The sequence below is a fragment of the Aythya ferina genome (genome assembly GCF_964211825.1).
Source record: "Aythya ferina genome assembly, chromosome: 1".
NCBI classification, from domain to species: Eukaryota; Metazoa; Chordata; class Aves; order Anseriformes; family Anatidae; genus Aythya; species Aythya ferina.
In genome coordinates this window covers 31,045,645-31,065,084 of record NC_140296.1, presented here as the reverse complement: position 1 = coordinate 31,065,084, position 19,440 = coordinate 31,045,645, and the positions used below count along the sequence as shown (strand labels likewise).

At 38.2% G+C, this 19,440-nt stretch overlaps 1 protein-coding gene across 5 annotated transcripts in view; it reads right to left on the bottom strand.

The window, feature by feature from the left end:
* The window catches only part of ENOX1 (ecto-NOX disulfide-thiol exchanger 1), a 361,330-nt gene that overhangs the window by 276,128 nt on the left and 65,762 nt on the right, over positions 1-19,440 (bottom strand). For all 5 annotated transcript variants that reach the window (XM_084530082.1, XM_084530077.1, XM_084530081.1 and 2 more), the window contains exon 2: positions 13,194-13,267. The gene's annotated coding sequence lies outside the window, so the exon portion shown is untranslated. The remainder of the gene's footprint in view (positions 1-13,193; positions 13,268-19,440) is intronic.

Genomic DNA, 19,440 nt, shown 5'->3' with positions numbered 1-19,440 from the left:
GGAGATGCTTGAGCAAGTCCAGAGAAGGGCAACGAAGCTGGTGAGGGGCCTGGAGAACAAGTCTTATGAGGAGCAGCTGAGGGAGCTGGGCTTGTTCAGCCTGGAGAAAAGGAGGCTCAGGGGCAACCTTATTGCTCTTTATAAGTACATTAAAGGAGGCTGTAGTGAGGTGAGGGTTGTTCTATTCTCCAATGTGCCTGGTGACAGGACAAGGGGGAACAGGCTAAAGTTGCGCCAGGGGTGTTTTAGGTTGGATATTAGGAAGAACTTCTTTACTGAGAGGGTTGTTAGGCATTGGAATGGGCTGCCCAGGGAAGTGGTGAAGTCACCATCCCTGGAGGTCTTTAAAAGACGTTTAGATGTTGAACTTAGTGACATGGTTTAGTGGAGGACTTGTTAGTGTTAGGTCAGAGGTTGGACTCGATGATCTTGAGGTCTCTTCCAACCTAGACAATTCTGTGATTCTGTAATTAACTTATTACTGCTGTTATTTTTCTGGGGATTGTGCCCATTTGTGCAGGCCACCAATAAATGGACAGCAAGATTACAGAATAGCACAAACACATCCAGCAAAGTGCCCTTAACATTCATTTGCTTGCCAAAAAAGAACTACCTCTATTATTAGTTAGAGATAGGAGAAAGCATTTGTGTCTAAATGGAAAAATCTATCAAGACTGTCCCTGCTTCTTCCCTTCTGCAAGCTAATGTACTCCAAAATACAGATTTCTTCAAAAGACTAGAAGTATATATGGAAGAGCTCCTTGTGAAACTACTTGCTACACACAGATAATACCATCCTGGGGACAATTTTCTCATGCTACTTTTAATGTGAAGTGGCATTTTCAAAATCATTTCGTCAGACACCTTTTCTACACAGGCAGGGATTGAATTCTGACGGAACTTAAGTAACCGTAATACTGCCTTTGTTATAGAGCTAGCCTTGCAAGGTACTCAATGTCCTTGACTTTCATTACTCTAAGTAAGGTACGCTGTTCCTGGTAGGATTTTACACTAGGAAAAAAAAAAAATCCCTTTAAGAGTGCACAGAACTAGAAATAATAATAGTAATGATATTAATAACAATTCTAATGAGTAGTTTATTGAGCTAAGAAGAATTTTACCATACATAAAAAGATGTCCTGTATCTCAGCTTATATAGCATAGAACATCAAAAAATAAGCAACCATTATCAGCATTCCCATTAAGGGAGGAGAAAATGAGAAGCACAGGCCAATACCATCATCAGCCAGCGGAAAGTCACAGCATGAGCTGGTGGTAGCTACAACTGCCCAAACATTTGGGCAGTAAGGACTGCCCAAACATTTGAACTCTGTGCTTTGGTCAGTAGACCAGTGTGCACTTATACCCAAAAAACAGGACTCCTAATGCTTTGAATGAGAGTCAAAAGTTGCAATTCATATCAGAAGGCATTACAAAGTAAAGAGCAGTGACAGAAAGTGTGACACAAAATTGTTCTGCAGAGATCTTGACTTACTTAAAAAAAAAAATAAAAAATAGCAGGCAAGAATCTCTGGACATGCTGGGTTTTGTTAATCAGATAAAATATCACTGTCCAGATTGCTCAGGAGTCCTTTCACACTCATCAGAGAGAAACAAACACATGTTGATGTTGAGCGTTTAGTCAAGTGCACATATTTATTCATCCCAAGACAACAAATACTTCTCCTAAAGTATTGCGAGATCCTTCATCTCCTTCACAATCAGATGTCCACAATCCTTCATTGGGCAGCCAAGATGGACTAGATAAAATAAAGATGAAGATACAGGCCTCAAGACACCACCAGAATATACAGCATCTTCTTTCTGAAGGTCAATATTCTTTTTTTGTAAATAATTATTTGTTATGAATTAATACTTAATTTTGTAAATATTTATAGATGTATTATATATATTCTATAATTATAGAATAATTAATTATTCTGCTGATGCATGGTAAAGATTGGCAAGCAAGAGAAGAATTCCTAATTACTTTTTCTTACACATTCATATATGCTAATACTGCTAACTGCTAATGTTGACTTTTATTTTTTTAAACTGTTTTGTTACTCTTCTGTTTATGTATGCTCCCATCCTGCACATTGCATAAGCATCATTTATTCAGTGAGAAGAAAGCAGAGGAGTCTGATGAATCGCCATTAACATGGAAGACACAAGCCCCGAATACTTCATTTTAAGCATAGAGAGAAATCTGTTTTCTGATGAGGAATAAAACAGGCCCTTGAACTTTAAAGTCAACAACAGGGAAAAAAAATCACCATGCACACACACGTGAAGGTATGAGTTATTGTAGTAAAAGAAAGTTATTCGGGAGTCAATAATCTTTTCAAAAGGATTAACAGAGCATATATAGCATTACCCATAATGAGATAGGATGAGTACGGGAAGTACAATTTGCATGCTGTTTAGATTCAACAGGTAGTTACACTGTTGGTATCCTAAGTGCTGTGTTGTTTCTCTAAAGGTAGAGGTCTTGAACATATTCTGAAAATTAATACAGCTCAAAGACAATGGTAAAAATTGCAATCCTTTCAGTTATCTAGTGGAGTTTAAACTGTGTAAGAAGGATGGTCCTTTAGATGACTAAATTTCCTTTTTATCAACAGGTCACAGAGGTTGGCTGAAAAAGGCATCAAGGCAACTTCTTGAATCCAGATCTATTTACCTCTTGGATTCAACTAGAAATTTAATGCCAAATGGAAAACAGTAGGTAAGCACGAAAGCTAAAGTAATTTATCACTGCTATCTTTTCAACAGATAAGCATTTCTTTGTTTGAACAAATACACATTATAGTACATGAAAACAAAAATGTTTTGAACAGCACAGCTTCTATAAGACTTCTACATAATGAAATTTCTGAAAACATTCAGCATAGGAGTTTTGATGCACAAAGAGTATTATTAATTTTCCTTCCACATGACAAATAGATAAATACCTCTATGCTAAACACAGTTTTAAGTACCGTATGCTGTTCAGGTTTGTATTTTTTGAAGCTTCAGAAAGCATGAAGAGATGTACTTAAATTATTAATTTCTCAGGATATAAGGTTAAAAAAGCCTAAACAATCCAGTTGAAAACCAGTTCGTCTGATAAGTAGTAAGAATTGTTTTTCCCTCGACTGCCATTTACAAAGCCAGTCTTGATTCTGATACAACCTGGTTTATTTCCATCTCATACCAGTAATAATGGTATTCATCAGTGGTAATACCGGATACTTATCGTTACTCTTCAGATCCTCCTGCTGCAACCTCACCGTGCAGTATATGTGCTGTCAGCAGCAGCTGTATCACCAATTTATGCTTTCTTTTTGGTCATCTTATAATAGAATCATAGAATGGTTTGAGTTAGAAGAGACCTTAATGATTATCTGGTTCCTACCTCCTGCCATGGGCAGGGATGTCACCCACTAGATCAGGTTGGCCAAGGCCCCATCCAGCCTGGCCTTGAACACCTCCAGGGATGGAGCAGCAGGGATGGGGCAGAAGCTGGGGCAGCTTCTCTAGGCAACCTGTGCCAGTGCCTCACTACCCTTACAGTGAATAATTTCTTCCTGGTGATTAATCTTGGTCATTAATTGATCAGAATTTAGTGTGTGGCTCTTTGGAAGGTACATGCCTCATTCAAAGTGCTTTGGCTCAACAAGGTAAACAAGAATAAAGAGCTAAAGAGAGCTTTCTCTTCCCTCACTCCACATGAGGGAAAAACTACAATTACAAATGACATATAAAATCCATCTACCATGAATAAAAAGAAGTAGAAAGAAGGTGGTTGCATTTGTACCCATCAGATAGAATGTACGAGATTCTAAATTGCACTCACAGATGTTTTTTAAAAGCTGATAAAGGCGATTGGAATCCAGGAAGCAGTAGTATGAGAAGAAATTAATGATTAGGTGGGTTTTCTCTCATTTTCTTTTCTATGTGATTAATTAAAGGGAGCCATGTATCTAGCGTATTTTAACACTAGTGTCAGATGTGACTGCTGATACACTGATACAGCAGTCTATCAAAATGGAGAGGAAAAAAGAAGCTCTAAGTAGAACTACAGTTTATAGGAAATCAAAACCATTGTACCAAATGCTTGTGTGAACCTTCCAAATTGGCAGAAAGGTAGAAAGGGGATTGCATATCAATCCTTTGCCTGCAACAACTACTGGCTATTGGAAGGGAGAGACTCTTAAGAGTAAAGGCAAGCACAGACAACAAAGAAGAAGAACCAGAACATGGTTTGGGGGAAGGAAAAAAGCCATCTGAAAGAATCCTAGAGTTTATTCACTGTTTGTTGAATCTTTGAGGATAAAGAGCAAAAAAAAATGCTTTTTGAGAAAGGACAGATTTTACAACAGGAAGGAAGTTTCACAGAAGTCCATGAGGTAAATGGGGAAACCAGATACAAAATAAGATAAATCAATGAGAGGAAAGAGAAGCTGCAGAAACACAGAAATGCAGATAAGACATTTTTTGGCCTAACATGACACAGTTCTGCACACATGACACAGTCTGTGAAGAGGTTACAGCACTGCTGTAAAGAAGCCTCTACCAAAGAGCAATCTAAGTATGACAGATAGATGGATGGATGGATCCACGTGGGTAATATCCAAACTAGAAGCCAGACATTCTCAACAATTTTTTCCCGTTCAGATTTTCAAAAGAATAACTTAAAAAGTAATGTCTGCTGAAGTAGGTTCAAGGAGATTTACAAGAAAGATAATAATTTTCTATACTGAGGTTACAAACCAGACAGCAGTTTGTTTGCAGTGTAAGAAAGTTATACAATCATTTTGTCTATTGCTTGTATCAATACAAAGAAATGTAGTCTCTTCCAAGAGAATGTATTGCAGCACATCCCTTGGTGATTTAGGATGGTAGTGTTTACCTTTCCTTATAAGCCATCTGAGAGACAATTGTATATTGTGTAAATACAGTGGGGACATGGATTAATTTCAAACCTATCACATAATCTGATGAGATTTCCCATGAGATCTCCTAACAGTTTGCAGCACTGTGGGCCATTATTTCCATATTTATTGGAAATAACGTCTGAGCCAAGGCAAGGCACAATATTCCCACTGAGAGCTGTCATGACAGGAATGGAATTAACTCTTGTTGCTGTATACATGGAGGGTCCTTTCGCCTTTATTAGCATGCACCCCAAATAATAACTAATTCCATGATGATACAGCATACCGTATAACAGTACCATGTGGGGCCTGCTAAATTTTGACCTACATTCTCTGCTACATATACTGAACAGAAGTCAGATTTCATCTGCATTTATATAAGGCTGATGCTACTCCATCATTTCCAGTGGACAAGCTCATGGGTCTTGCCAATACAGCATCAGAATTGAATCTGTGATATGGCAAGTACTCAAAACCTTTTAAGATGGAATTTATTAAGGAGAAAGACCCTAATCACAATGAACTTTAATATTTATTATCAGTTTAAAAGACGAGTAAGGAGAGGTTTTGGTTTGGTTTTTGTTTGTGTTTTGTTTTGTTTTTCATTCAGTCAGTCTTATTATAGAACTATCTACCTATCTGAAGTGTTCTCCAGCTGTTTGGTGTTACCAGTTGTGGACAGATAAATTCCTTTGTGCTTCACGGTCACAATAGCCATACTGATGTCTCTGGTTGTATGGAAGACTCGACTACATTACAATAATTTTTAGATTCCCAAGCCATTTTTCTGCAAACTTTTACCCAACATTTCTGGCTTATTTTTTGTAGGTAAACTTTCTTCATTTTTAGTTGACCTGTTTCTTTTACCTGATTCATTCAAGGATGCTTGTAACACTGCAATTTGTCACCACGGAAACAACTGTTCGGTCAGTACAGCTGATGTCACTGAACAAATCAAATAAGAAAATCATAAAAATCATTAAAAGAAAAGAAAGAGAAAAAAATACTTCTAAACAAATGCAGTAATAATTTGGAACAACCAGGAAAGAAATTCAATTGAATGTGACTTAATTTCAGTTTTCAAAATTGCAGCTTTTTTTTAAAGAAAACTTTTTATGTTTCTCTGTGGGTGGCAGTGACTGAGTAAAATCCAGTAAAACGGGTTCTAGCAAGCCCATATCATAACCAGAGCTGCATCTCACAATGAGATTGTTGTAGCTCCAACATCCCTGCCAAAATTTTCGTGGGAAGCTGAGGCACAGCAGACTTCTCCCTAAGGGCATACAGAGATCTGCCTTGTCCACTTAATTAGCCACTTAACCATTCCATCCAAAAAGGCTGAACATGCAGCTGTCTGCAAATAGCCTGCCATTGCCCAGCAGCTTTAAATATTATATATATATCTTTATCGAGCTCCATTTTCCTGACAGAAATAACCTTAGGCCTGAAATCTCTTCAGCTGTTTTTCCCTACCCATGTTGATGCTACAGTGATGTCTATTTTATGGGTCAATGTTGATTTTCATCCAGGTTTCTGTAAAGCTTTGGGGGAAAAACCTTAGAAAAGGAAAGACAGATGCTATGCCATAATCCAGGGCAGACTTTTGGAGATTTACCAATAAGTCAAATATAAATGCAGGATAGCCTCATTGCTATTTAAATAATATACTTTAGTATTTAGCAAGAATGTAGATAAACCCATTCAAGATTCTGGCTAATTTTCAAATTTCTTACATATTTCTTATAGCTACTGGTAACACACACCTAAAATGCCTTCATAAGATGATTCTAACTATAGAAATAATGACAAATCACATTTATCATAAAAGTGTCTTAAAGCTTTATAATTTTGTCACATTTTACATGAAAAATAACCTCAAATTTATTTCTTAAATAATATAATTGATGCTGATTTAGGAGCTGCCATTTCCATCACTATCATACATGAAATCTCTGGGGGATTAAACTTTAGGAGACACTCTCACAAAAATGAAGCGCCTCTTTTATAGCTTTTCTAATTAAATGTAATTAATTTACTAGTGCCCAGAAAAGGCAGGTATTAAAAAAATAAATAAAGTCCTCAAGCGTTTTTGCTTTACATGGGATAAATGCTACAATCATTCTTTCCTTTTAGGGAAAACGCAGAGGAAATACTATTAGGTGATAGTGGAGTTCTTCACAGCAGGTCGATTGAGATTGTCAGGATTCATTAGCATGTGTGTGACTGGTAAATAATTGAGTTAATTTTAGGTTGAGTGACATATTTAGAAAACTATGAATCACCTTATTTTGTGAATTTAATCAACCTTTGCTCTTACCCAGATAGTTCAGCATACATCTGCAATATTAACTCAGAGCTTACTCTTCACTGTGCACCTCTGACAAATACCAATGGTCTGCAAACTTTCAGAATCATCACCTGCTTTAAATGCTGGCCTCAGGCAAGGAGTTCAACATAATAAAGCATCACAATTACAAAGAAAACAAGAAATGAAAAAATGAAAAGAAAAAAAAAAAAAAAAAACTGAGGAAAAATCTTTCTTTAACTGAAGTTTTAGCAAGGTTTATGTCAAGATCTCAATTTGCTTTGTCTCTAAGAACAAAAATAACTCAAGTCCCCTACATACAACGGAGAAAGAATATGTCTCTAGAAACTTTCAAAAAAAAAAAAACAGCTCCTGTTTGAAAAATTCAGTCAACTCTACAATGCTTCTTTCCACTGACACTCTGTTAGCCCAACCAAACAGCATTAGAAAAGCAAAAATTACACTGCATGAGGATCTTCCAGCCTTGGCTTCTGAAATAAAAAAAGGCTGTTTTCACAGGTTGGAAACACCTTTCTCAAAGTTTTGCTTTATTTGGAATCAAGTCACAATTCCTAGCTAAAATGAATGAGCTATTCATTTATTTTTCATTGGATGCCTTCTGACCTCTTAGCCCAAAGTTTCTTTTCATTTCTAAAACACATTCTATTAGCACTAGATTTGATATTGAAAATGACAGCATTTAGGTAAAACAGTGAGCTTTTCTATGTAAAATTTACACTGAGAAGATATGTGCTTGCAAAAAGGGTAATTACTCTTCAGATTCATATTTTGAATATGAAAACAAATCGCTTGTGGATTACTGGCAGCTACAGCTTGGGCGCTGACACTTAACTGTCTGTTATTAATAAGCAAAGCAATTAATGTAATTATAAATATGGAAAATAAAAATATCAACACTATTTACATTATTTAGTTACTAGGAGGTAAAATACTTTGTCAGCTGTAATACAATACAAATTGCTGCAAAGCATTTAATACAATTATAACATGCATATATTCAAAGCACTACAGTTTATATTCTAGGTCTGTCCTCCTGGGATCAATTTATGATACTCTGTGCTGGGTATCTTGTCTTTACAAATCCACGTTACTTAGCTCCTATGTTGCTACATTTGGCTACCATGCACTTTATGTATGTGTACGATTACAGACCCAATCATTGCATAATGAAGAGAGATGCACATCGCTGGGATACATGGGCACACAAAGCAGGATGCGTGATGAGCATCCATACAGGCAGCACAACACACGAGTGCACGCCTCTCTCCACAACTCCGAAACATTTTCTTCAAGCAAGCACAGTAAAAGAGGCATAACAGAATCAATAGCAGATCATATGCACTTTATTGCATTGGTTTCTTAAGCGTTTGTGTTAAAAAAAAAATAATAAAAAAATCTTTCACTTGGGCATTTACCATCTTCACACCTGCATGGCACGTAGTAACATGCAGCATCTCTGTAATGGAGGTCTAAAGAAGCAGTTCCTATAGGTGACTGCCACCTAGGTGGGCACTTACATCCTAAGCAGAACACCCAAAGTCATTAAGCCACATAAGCAGAAAGACTTGCCTTCATTTTCCTTCATTTTCTTGCATTTGGTATTAAAATCCATGTTTAGAAGTACTGGTATTATAAATGGTAGCCAAGATGAAACAAGACAATTTCAAAGCTCCTTATTACTGCTTTAATTTTTAAGTCTGACAGTTGTGTAACACGTTAGTGACATCCTCAATTAATAACACGGCGTGTTACTTGGTAACATATGGCATGTTTAACAACGTGACTCAGCCCCAATTGTTCCAGCGAATCCAAAGACAACTTTGCTTCCAGATTCCCATGTACCAAAGTGTTGTGCGTGTAATCACCTATTGTAAACACTCATTTTCCAGCGCTGCAAAGGGAGACAAACAGTTGCAATGCCAAGGCAATTCAGAAAAGGTAAGTGTTTTAACGTGAATCTTCTTTGCATAACTTTGATAAATAGAAGGTACAACGTAGTGGAGGCACACGGTACTAAATACAGGGCAGTGCCTAGATGGGGAAGCATAGGGCAAATTAAAAATGAACACGGATCTGCTAAAAGCTGACACCTTCTCTAACCAAACCAAATTGCTGCTGCCCAGGGATACTGGCTGATGCAGTCTTGCTTTGTTTCCCAGCTGCTCCATGAAGCTGATCCAAAGCCCACTGAAGGCAATGAAGCTTCAAGTAAGAACAAGAATGAACAAAACATCTGTATGTATCTCCTCTGGCTTAGGGCTGGCTGGGGGCTGTTACAACCCCAGGTTTTTGATGGAGCAGCCTCCATGCTACTCTAACTCTCCCCCCTGCGTGCCTGGATTTAACACACGGGTTACAGCCTGATGTTTTATCCATATTCCCATCCCTCCTCTGAACTGTGCTTCCTTGCTCAAATGCTCCAGCACAGAGCTGTTTGAGGAAACGGTCCTTCAAATCTGGCACTGTCTGCTGAGGCTCACAAACTTTCTGATTAGAAAAGCAAAATGGAGGAGCAAGGTCACTCCAAACCTTCAGAGGATGATACATGTGTGTATCACCATGGGTGATACACATCTGCAAGACTATCAGCCACCTTCCTCCAGCCATGAGGCCATGCAGCACCTGGTCAAGGAAGGTGTGACCCAGGTGGAGGGTCAGGGACCTGCAGGGGACATCCCAGGAGCCAGTGGATGTAGGTACAATAAGGGGAGGTAAGATACAGTCTGGTAGGTGGCCACTGCCCCTGTTAAGTGACAGCAGTGCCTGAGCAGCAATGCCAAAGGGCCACAGCTCCCCGTGCTCCATGCCCTGCCACCTGAAGGGATGGGCCACAAGCTTTCTGGCTGATCTTCCCCGCTTCTTGCCTGTTTGCCACATTTTAACATTAGTTCCCGTGTTTAGTGTTTCAGATTTGTGTGTAGTTAAAAAATAAGTTGGAGCATGCCAGTTATTTCTCCAAGGTTTCAGAACACAAACTTTGCAGCTCTTCTGTTGTTTTGCATAGGCTGCCACAGATGGAAGACAGATATCTGTCCGCCAACATTTAAAGAGGACCAGATTTTTTTGTTTAGAGTTTTTCACTGTTTAGCACTCCCAGTCGCACAATCAGCCAGACCAATCCTTCCCTCCGTAAAAAGCGCATACATGAATGAACACGAGATACCATTGTCTGTGCAGGATTCACACGCAGAAAGACATCTGCAGAGCACTGGGACTGCCTTGACAGTTAGTTTTGGAAGGAAAGGGGTCAACAACTTCTAACCTGGCTTGGAAAGCTCTAAAATTAATATAACTGTCTGACAAAAGGGAAAGGAAACTGAAAGGGAAGGAAAACAAAGTTGCCTAGTAGCCATTTCAGCTAGCATCAGACAGGAAGATTTGCTATTTCTGAGTCTTTCCAACTGAAATATCTGCGGGAAGTTGTTGCGGGAAGTCTTGCTAAATCATCTGTACTCCTTTCCCAGCTGACAGATGACGATTTAGACTGACCTCATATTCTCCAGCTTCCTTCTGCAGCAGATACAGTTGGTCTCTGCCATCGTACCTGATCCTCCACAAAAGTTTTCACAGCCTTCGGGCTCATCACAACAGCCCTGCGAGCATAAGCTGAAGCCAACTTGACACAACAGATTCAGTTTTCCTCTCTGAGGCACACATATGTCACAAAGATTGCAGTTCATCACCTACGCTTCACAAATGTTGCCGAGCACGCTCGAGTGGGATAGCACTTGCAAACAGGACAGCACTGATGTTTCTTTTTTAGCTTAAAAAGAGAAAAAATATGGCTAATATAAGTCTGTTTGAAGTTAAGTTCACAATTCATGCTCTGTGAACTGTCTCATACTGTGTCCAAAAGCTGCACAGAAAAAAAAAAAAAAAGAAAAAAAGAAAAAAAGGAAAAAAAATTGTCACTGGAATCATGTGCACAGCCCTGGGAATGAGGCTTTTCTTCTGCCCCAACATCTCCTGAGCTTGAATTCAGGGCTTACAGATTTCTTCCTTATTCAGTAGGGTGGTGTCATTGGGTGGTGCCTGAATGCCTGTGTGGACACAGGCAGAAGTTTCCAGGAGCAACAGAAAGTAAACTATGCCACAGAAGTCGCACAGTGCTTACTGATTTCTTCCTTGTGCATGATGTCTTGGGAAAACTTGAGGGAGAAAATGAATGCTGACAACTGACAGGCATCGGGCAGTGTCTTGAGGAAAGCAGGGAAACATGTTTCCCCATGGACAAGGGCACCGGTGGAGGGAGGGGAGAGGAGAGGTGGCTGCTTCGCTCCCAGACAGGGATTAGAAGTCACAGGTGAACCAAGGCCACCTGCCCTACTAATAGCAGCAGCTTCCTGCTCAAAATAAGGAGCAAGTTCACGCTTTTGTTCTCCACTTGGGTTCAGACATAAGCTGCAACACAGATGTTCGCAGGGCACAAAGGGGACACCCAGCAGAGCTGGCTGCAAAAGAAAATTTACAGGAATGACAGCAAGTTTCCTTTTACAGCAGGCTCTCTAGAGAGGCAGTAAAAAGGAAGCTCATTCTGCTATGATTTTTTCTTAAGCTCCTCCTTGTGTAAGATCCCACTGCTGCCAATCTCCAGAGACTGAAAATGAATTAGAAAGAGGAGGAAAAAGCAAAAACCACGGGAAAGCAAAATAAAGAAGCAAAAGAGAAAACAAAGCAGAACAAATGAGACAAATCTATCACAAAGAAGGCATAGAGGAAAAAGAGAGAAATAAAGGCACATTGCTAGATTTGAGAAATATTAAGGAAATAGTGGCAAGATCTGCACACAAGCTGAAAACAATATTATACATAGGATCCTCTAACATGCCTGAACACAGGCCTGAACATCCAGGAGATCCAGTAGCAGGACAATTATTCTTGAAGTGATTCAGGCAAATGCCTGACCCTATGCATAAAATGGAGACAGTGGTTCTCCAGCTTCCATCAGGCATCCTAGGATTTACTAATGAAACACTCAATGAAAATACTCTGCATTCCAGTTCTTAGAGAACATGCAATTTCTTCTGAAAACCAATCTTTTGGGTCCTCTACACAAAAATCTAATTATGAATTTTATTCTATAAGAACAATTCAACCTCTCCCCCATTATAAATCTCTTAAAATTTTCTCATACAGATCAAATTCAGTTCAGTTGTTACACCCATATATTTGAGAACCCTTTTCCTCTTTAGAGCTGAGATGAAAAAAATGTCTGGTTTTGTAAATTCTTTAGAAAGAATAAAACCTTCTACATCTTCTCTTGTTTCCCCCTCTCCATTACTAGGAGTTTAGCAGCATTTCAAGCATCATAAAGTGTGACCTGAGTTTTAAAAAAGAAATCACCTAAAAATTGCTTCGTTATATGCAAGAATGTAGTTCTGAAATTGCCTGAATATTTTCTGTAAATGTTCCAAGTAAGATACTAGCTTAGCTGAAATACTTGAGAAAATTTTCAGGAACTCCAGCATGCCTGAGTTTTTTACCTTTATAGACCTTTTCTTCGGGCATTTCTTCACATTCATACCTTAACTACCTTAAGCAGTTGCAAGGAAAATCAAAGGAAACACAGACGAAAAGCCAGTTATAGCACAATCTTAAGTATAGGATGATCAAGAGTAGAGCTACTTCTTCCAACTCGCTTGCTTTATGTTCAGAAGTTGTTAGTTGCTCATAGAGACTCACTTTTTCCTTCAGTTATAAGTTAAATTTGTAAGTTTGGCTGCACATTTCTCCCTGAGTAACTGTGAGCATCAAACACTTCCCAGTTTCTGCCATACAAATACCACGTGCTGTTGAAAATTCAGCCTCCAAAGATCCATCATATTCTCCCATTCATGGCAGCTGAGATTTATCAAGAGCTTTAAGAAGTTCAGCATTAAACTGTCAACAAAACTCACACATATTCCAAATCATCCAACACAAAATATGAATGTATTCATTACACATACCAATTTATTGCAGGTATTCTCCAACTTTCAAGATGCATATAATCAAGAATTGCTTCGAGTTCAGAATCCAAGATCTGAAAAGGAGATAATATATACAAGTCACTAAACGTATACAGCTTAAGGCTACCAAAGAAAAGAAAAAAATATTATTGTATTTGGAAATGAGACAGTTCTTCTACAGTAGTGCATCACATGAGCCATTCTGGGTGATAAAATTGATGGTATGATAATTTAAAGGTTATTAAATTTAACATATATAGTAGTACATAGTTTCTTAGACAACTTCTGCATATGAGTTCAAAATTAGTATAAACCTCTGAAAACACATCAAATTTCCAAATAGCACTTTTACTACAACTGTCTGTAATGAAAGAACAAAACCAATATACTCAATATGTAAAAATGCCAGTAGCATAGCAGAAAATAAAAATACATTAGGAAACCACAAGCATGCCTATGTACATTTACGCAATATTCTACCTTTAATTTGTAGCAAGACTGTGGCTTGAACAGGGAAACCACACGAAAAAAAAAAAAAAATCAAGGACATAATTATATGCATTATGTCTCTCTCCAAAAATGCTGAATAGGGCAGTTCTGTTACAAATGTGAAATTCTAGATGCACATTTTTGTAAGCGTATATGTAACACCTAGTTGCAATTAGTCCTAGAGTATCTGTAATTTATCCTGGTGATTCTTGCACATTGACATAGAGCATAATGTGTTTGATAAGACTAACGTGAAAAAAAAAAAAAAAAAAAGTAATAAAAAAATAAAAAAGCTGAAGAAGATGCACTGGAAGAAAGAAACAGGATCAGCAGACCAAGAAAAGATGCAGAGGAGTGAAAAAAAAAAAAAAAAAAAAAAAAAGAGGAGGAAAAGAATTTCATGTGTCCAAATACACTTGGTCTGATCTTTGTTCTAGAAAGTGATTTCTGTGATGACAACATCAGCTTCAACACCATGAGTAGATGGTGCATTGAGTATTTCTACTGCTCCTTTAGTATCTTTGAATTCTGCAGAAGGAAAAGCTCTTTCACACGGTGCTGCCAAACAGCCACATTCTTAAAGAAATTAAATTGCACATTAGAAAAAGTATTGCGTCTTTCCTTTCCCCACAATTTTTCCTGAGCTTTAGCCCGCAGCTGCACCACTGGTACCCACCACATGATTCCCAGCATAGGCAAAGTGAATCACCCCAGCAGAGTTAGATGAATCAGTAACAGACCAGCCTATACCCACTATGCATCAATGGTCACCTGGCTGGGAGCACCTATGTGCTCCAGCTGCACAGCAGGCATTTTCTTCTCCAAAGGTTCAACCCACCAAAGGAGTCCTAGACTCCCTCTGTTCCCTTCTGTGAGCTGGTAATTTTCAAGCAGAGAGACAAAATGTAAATATCAGCATGGATAATTATTTCACTGCTCATTTTTTTGCAAGATAATCAGACATAAAGATAAGGCTGTCTCTGAGAAGCAGAAGCAGTAGAAATTTTCATCCAGCATGAAGATTCTGCCAATTCTTCTTACAAAGGCAACAGTTCACTGATTTGTAGCTGCTGCCTACTTTCATGTGTAAGAACAACAACTACAGAAATCCTTCATTGGTCTTCTCTACATATTTTCAGGCAATCTCTATAAACATGACAATAGCGAGGGTTATTTATTCTATACGCTACGTTGTCATTCCTGCTGTTGATGTCAGCTGTGGAGAAGCCAGGCACAGAAGCTCAGGCTCCATCACAAGGAGACACGAGTAATGCCACTACTTCTCTGCCCTTTGCAATTTCTGTTCAATTCCCCCAAAGAGATTTTCCTCAGCAGAGGAATCAGAAAGTGAATGTCGTTATAGTTAATGTGTAAATCAGCCAAATATCACCTCCAAAAGCAGTGGGAGCTATTTACTAGGTAATACCAACAAGAAGCAACTGCAAGATCAGAGACTAGCCAGTTTACCCTTTATTCTCTACAGTAACATCTGCTGCTTTTCTGCATTTCCTTCTCCATCAATTAGCCTTGTAGCATTTTTCCCACATAAATTTATTCCATACACTATGTTTTCCCCTCTTATTTATCCCTCTCATCTCTTACCCATTTTTATGGCTGCATGATTTATCCTCACTTGCAATGTTCTGTGGTTGACTGTAAGCACTCAAGCTACCACACCTGAACAGGAGTTACCACTCATCATTAGGCACCTAAATGCACAGATTCCAGGCTGCAAACATCTTAGGCTGAGTAATCTTCATGGCAGGCAGTAGATTTCAAGGGCTGAACTATGAAGACCAACCCAACTTTTCTTGTAAAAGTAACCTTCAAAACACGAATCACATGTAAAATTCTCCTAACGTGGTAAAGGATGAAACAATATTATTCAAAGACAGGTCTCAAGGGATTGTTGACCTGAGAATTTCTTGTACCATATTTATAGAGGAGCAGTATGAATTATTGCATGGCTGAGACAGGTCTGTTGCAACCAACGTTACATGTGAGTATACGCACACAAATTGCTGTGCATAACATTAGCAGCTTTTATTTTAGAAGTGACCACCCATTTGACTGTTCCAAAAAATCTCAGAGGGTTGCTAAAAGATGCCAAGGAAACTTTTTGCTTCTAGCACACTTTCTATCTTTAATAACACCAGCTGTCACTTTTGCAAACACATCGTGCCCTCCACAGTTATCCCATATTCTGCAAACACCAAAAAAGCCCCAAACCCTCCCACAGTTATTAACATCTGCTTCATTTACTGATACTGACAAACTGAAGGACAAAGGCATGATTTAACAGATTGTTCTGTGCAAAGAAACAATGCAGTTCACAAAAGGATTCATCAAATGCCCCTGTCAGAAAGCCTTACAAAGTACAGCTTAATGAACGTATGCAAATTGCTGTAATATATAAAATGTCTGCTACCACTTCAACAAGTAATGTGCTTATGAAATCTATAGAGAATGGTAAGATAGATCAATCTAATTTGTCTTTGAAATAAAGTGATTTGGTTTTCTCAAGATAATTTCAATCTCTTTTTTTTAATGCCTTGTGGCATGACAATACGTTACATACAATGATCCACCACCGCTTTAGACCCTAGAAAATGTGACTATTCCATAGAAAAAGCACCAGACAGACTAGAAGCACACTGGTACACTTCAATATTTTCCTTTGATGTTTTGACACACTGGAATATCTAAAAAACTGTCATTTCCAAGCCTTGCTGCATTTAAACAACCCCTATTTTTTGGAGTTGCTTGATGAAAGTTTGAAGCCTGAGCTAAGTCAGGCCAAAATTTACAGTATGCAAAACTTTTCAGATCTGAGAGAACATCAGAAAACAACGTCCATGCAGGATGATCACTGCTGTTGCTGTTTTCAACATTATTGATCTCAAGATCAGATAATTTTCTTTTCATCAAGATAGGGAAAAATGGCTTCTGAGCTAAAATGATTTCTGATGGAGAAAAAAAAAAAAAAAAAAAAGTCTTTTTTTCCCCTGAAAACTAAAAGTTCTTTTTACCAAGTTACTTTTTCAAAAAAGGTATTTTTGGTGTTTTTTCAAAGAAGCTGGAAATCACAATCAAACTCACCGTTTATGAATTTAAGAAGAAATGAATAGAACTTCTCTAAATATTTACATTAAAGAAAATATATGGAAAAGAACATGGCACAGTGATCTCATCAAAAACCATGAAGAATCAGAATTTCTAGATCTTGATTTTACTATTTAGGCCTAGGAAGGTGTGGAAGAGACGGTGCATCACATGGCGCTGTGATCTACTGTGAGATTCTCCTTTAAAGACCTTTTTTTTTCTCTGAAAACATCTGTCAGAAGGAGCTTAGGTACAGGTAATGGTGCCTTGGGGCTGCAATGGACTACATCATGGTTTTTGCACTCCTTTTTTCTTTGTGGAGGCACTATTCACCCTTTGCACAAAGTACTCAGAGCATCATGTGTACTAACATAAAACTGATTCCTCTTCAGAGCCAACTGAAAATTAAACAAAACTATGAATGTTTATTATTTTATCCCAGATGGTCTGTCTACTTATTTGCATCTAAATGAGTTTATATAGGTGAGCTGGGAGGCAAAGAGGAGGATGAAAGAGTGATTTTTTCATTATTTTTCTTTAATTTTTAATTTTTGACCACCTTTTTACACTTTCAGAAGCCCCAGTCATCCAAAGGCTACAAATACAGAACACAAATTATCTGGCCTCTTCATCTTCCTTTCAGTCTCATTTCTCTGGAGCCTGTGATGGAAAAGGTCCAGGACGCAGTTTGCCAGTTCTTTTACATGCTATTTATTAGACCCAAATTTTTTCCAGCTGGAAGGTGTCCATCACATTCTATGGAATTCAAGTTTTCATAGGAAATAAAAGGAACTCTAGTGCTGGGACTGCAAAAGGAAAACAAACAAACACTCTCTAAGTAACACTTCACTGGGTGATTCTTTGTTAATTTACACTAGGACAAAAGTCCACGATGTGAGTATGGTGAGAATGTTCCCTAGTTATCTTACAAGGAGAATTTTCCCCTGCCCAAAACAACTGTCCAATAAATAAACAGTTTCAACTCTTACATCATTCATTATGTCTATCACATTACTGTATAATTACTATTACTATTGAAGAGAGACTCAAGTTTTGCTCACTGCCTGAGGCAAAATGACTAAATTGGACAGCACTCTGTGCAGGATTTTTAAATCTCTGAATCACAGAACAGCAGTTACTGCATTAAGAATTAAGCAAGCTGTAACTTAGAGTCCAGGTTGAAACACAATGCCAGAAATGCGTTGTGATCTCCTTTTAGAGGCATTAACTTGTAAAATCCCTTCCAGTTTGTTACACTGAATATTCAGTATATATCAGACACTATGGAAAAGGTTTGCAAAAATGTATATACTAGAGCGACTACGTGTAATACTTTTTTAAGAATTTGGTTTTTATCTGACAATTAAGGGGTGATATCCTTAACAATTTCTATCACTTTCAGATGCCAGGTAGCAACATTTAACATAGCAGACTGTTGTCTTTTTTTTTTTTCTTTTGGTATTAAAATTTGCAAGATGGTGGGTGGTGGGTTCTCTGGCTTCCCTTCACATTCAGCCAAAGACTGTAATCTGGGAATAAATGGACATGCCAAGCCTTCCTTTATTATACCTCATTTTTTAAAATTACTCTTTCAGATTCCATCATTACCATCCCCATTTTAAATTTGTTCTTTTTAACATAGATCTACAAGTACAGAAAAATGTCTTCTCTTTTGACAGTACATTGAGGCCAGCAGGTTCACAGTTGGTATAGTTAATAAAGGCAAATTAAGGAAGCTCTATCTCACATCTCCTCTCTCCTCTCTTGAACCCATATGAAATTGTACTAATTATCCTAAGTAAAATTAAACATTCTAACTTTTCCCTGGAAGAAGAGGAAAAGATTATACTTGCAAGTTGATTTTCTTACTGCTCCCCTAAGATGCAACATCTAATAGACTTGGGGGGGGGGGGGGGGGGGGGGCAGGGAGGGGAGAAGAGCCTCCTGTACAGACTTCTGTTTCAGTCTAATAAAACTGCTTCAATAAAGTATATTAACCTGTGCACCATCATTGACAAAATTACAGTCACACCGTGTGCAATGGAGTGTGCTACACAATAATGCAATAAAACATTTTTTTTTCACCCATTACTTCAGGCTTTTTATCCATTGGCAATGTCAGTGTTTAAAGTCTGAGTTCCCTGCTCTAACAGAACAGGTGGGAAGCGGAGTCAGTCAGTGTCCACCCAGTCCTACATCCCTAGCCATTAACAGACTCCTGCCACCCATCACAATGAAGGTATTCACCCATCGCTGTTACGGACAAGGTACTGGACAGCAGCTTTATCAATAGCAGCAAACGGTTCTGGGACTATCCTACACTGACAGTGAAGTAGATTAGTAGAAAGTGAAATCCTTTCTTTGATTATCTCCCTGGCAAGCTAGGACAAACCAATGTTCCTTGTTGAAAAAGAAAAATGAGGAGTTTAAAAAGAATGCAGATCTTTCTCAGCTCAGAGAGCTAATTTCAAAGGGCTGAGAATGTCCTTTTTGCATGAATGGGTTCTCCAAGTGACCTGTGTGAGAAAAGTGAGAAAGCTGCACTAGTCTGTCTCAGAAGCAGCATCCAAGGTGCTCAGATTCCCAATATGAAATATTTTGGTGGAAAAAAGAAAAATAAAAATTAAAATAAAATGCTGAGCAACTTTACTGTAGG